The sequence below is a fragment of the Pteropus vampyrus genome, unplaced genomic scaffold (assembly GCF_000151845.1).
Source record: "Pteropus vampyrus isolate Shadow unplaced genomic scaffold, Pvam_2.0 Scaffold48, whole genome shotgun sequence".
Taxonomy (NCBI): Eukaryota; Metazoa; Chordata; class Mammalia; order Chiroptera; family Pteropodidae; genus Pteropus; species Pteropus vampyrus.
In genome coordinates, this window is record NW_011888829.1 from 1,937,492 (window position 1) to 1,939,861 (window position 2,370).

At 49.0% G+C, this 2,370-nt stretch overlaps 1 pseudogene; it reads left to right on the plus strand.

Moving 5' to 3' along the window:
• Window positions 1-213: 213 nt before the first annotated feature.
• Window positions 214-331, plus strand: LOC111739257 (annotated as a pseudogene).
• The last annotated feature ends 2,039 nt before the right edge of the window (window positions 332-2,370 follow it).

Below are 2,370 nucleotides of genomic sequence, written 5' to 3' on the forward strand. Positions count from 1 at the left end.
ACTCCCAGGCCCGGACTCCTCCGATGGCCTTCGCTCGCCCTGCCTCAGGCTGTAGGCCTTCAGCCTCGAACTTCTTTTGGGTCCATTCTCAATCCTGCCACTATTTCCTTCTCATCTGTGGTTCTTCATCCTCAGCTCTTCGTGCTCTGTCCCCGCGCATCCGACCACCCACCAACTAACTAGTAGGGAGTCTCCCTTTTAAAGTCTTAGTCTGTCTCCGGCCATGCCACCCTCAACAAGCCCGACTCCTCTGATCTCGGAAGCTAAGCAGGGTTGGGCCTGGTTAGTACTTGGATGGGAGACCACCTAGGAAGACCAGGTGCTGTAGGCTTAAAAAATAAGGGATTGTAAACTGACAAGGTCCTTGCAATCTGTGAGGTCAACCAAGGGTTGCCTTGCCTAAAAAAAAATATTTAAAAAAAATTTAAACAAAAAGTCTCTGTCTGCCTGTTTCTCTCTGTCCTACAGCCATTTGCCAAGTAGAAGTCAATTGCATCTCTTGTCTGACCACAGGGCAGCCTCATAATTGTCTAGTCATTTCTTCATCCCTCAAATCCAGCCCCTCTGTCTCTGCACCAGAGGGATCTTCCCAAAGCAAAAACCTTACCTGTCCTTCAGGGCTCCCCCTGCCTGTGGGTTAAGTCCAACTGCTTACCAGGCCACAAAGTCTTTCACGGTCTTGGTCCTGCTCCGATTTCAGGCTTCATCTCCTCTACCCCTCCTCTGCTAGCCCCAGACACATCTGCTTTGTGTCTTTCCTCCAGGCCTTCAAATATTCTCTCCCCTCTGCCTGAAACACATTTCCTCCTTGCAGCCCCCCTAAAAGCCAGTTTGCTTATCTAACTTCTGCTAATGCTTCATATTGCACATCCTCTGGGACACTGTATTCATGCAGATTAGGTTCAGCAGACGATAAGAGAAAACCCCAATAACAGTGGCTTAAACTAGAAAGAAGTTTACTTTTTCTCCCATAAAAGAAATCTGGAGACCGTGGGTAGTCCAGGACTGGACCGAGAGCTCCGAGGGTATCGGAGACCCAGACTCCTTCTATCTTTCTGTTCATCATTCCTAGCACATACATCCATCTTCAAGATTCCCTCATAGTTACAATGTGGCCACTACAGTTCCAGCCATCACATCTGGTACCAGAGTGCAGTACGAAAGAGGAACAGGTATGTCTATTGTTGAATAAGGCTCCTTTTAAAAAGCTTTTCTGGAGACCCTGTGACTTCCACTTATTTCTCACTGGCCACTTCTATCTGCCAGTAAGTCCGGGGAGTCTGGTGGTGTTTAGCTGGAGCCATCGTCACTCCCCCAAATGGAAGAAGGGAACAATGGATCATGGGCTCGACCAACAGTCTGCATCAAAAGCCTCCTGTGACCCAAGACTGTGTTTGTCACATCTCCTTTGGGCTCTTAGAGCATCTTCTCCCTCTCTTACCATAGCCCTTATCACACTCAGTTGTCACTGCTTGTCTCCCCAGCCAGATGGCCAGCTGTGTGGAGGTGGGCACCGTGCCTGGTTGGAATACAAGGCCCAAAGCTTCAGACTTCAACACACAGGCATGAGGAAGCGTCGAAGACATTTGAGCAGGGAAATATCACGATCACAGCATGCTTCGAAAAACATCAATTTTCCTATTAGATGCAAGATTTGGTTTGGGAGCAGTGAGATCGGTGAGGAAGCTCTTGCAATAAATCGTGGAGATACGAAGGTGTAACAAAGGCATAATACTAAAATACCTTCAGTGGAGCTGACCTTAGAAGCGTTCCAGTAGCCAATCAAGAGGCTTTAGGACCTGGTCAGAGGTAAGGACTAAGCCTCCCAGAGTCCCCTCATGCCCTTATCGGCTCCCCTGCTCCCTTCCCAACGCTTCCTGGGATCACCCCCAAATAAACTACTTGCACTCAATTCCTTATGTCAGGATCTGCTCTGGGGAAACCCAAACTAAGACAATGACTGTTCTCTAAATTAGTCTTTCGAAGGGGCTGCTGCAGTCACCGAGAGGCTTGTGATAATGGACACTACAACTGAGATAAAACCTATCCATACCCACTCCCTCTAGCTCTGAGAGAGTACGAGTTTTCAGAAACGGCCCTCCTCCTCCGGGACATGGGTGGCCAAGGCTGCAGCAGCTGTACCACCAGGAGCAAGCAGGGTGTGTGCTGCCTACCTTGAGGGGGACCCAGTTTAATCTGGGTAAACCCCGGAGCAGGATAAACCCTCTGCTAGCAAATCCCCTTGGGTTTTTACACTTGACACCTAAAATTCAGCAAGGGTCCCAGCATCAGTGTCGTATACTGTGAAGGAGGCTTAGCGGGTAATTGATTAGAATTAGGGTGAGCTCTCCCAGCTTAAGAAGCAGAGGT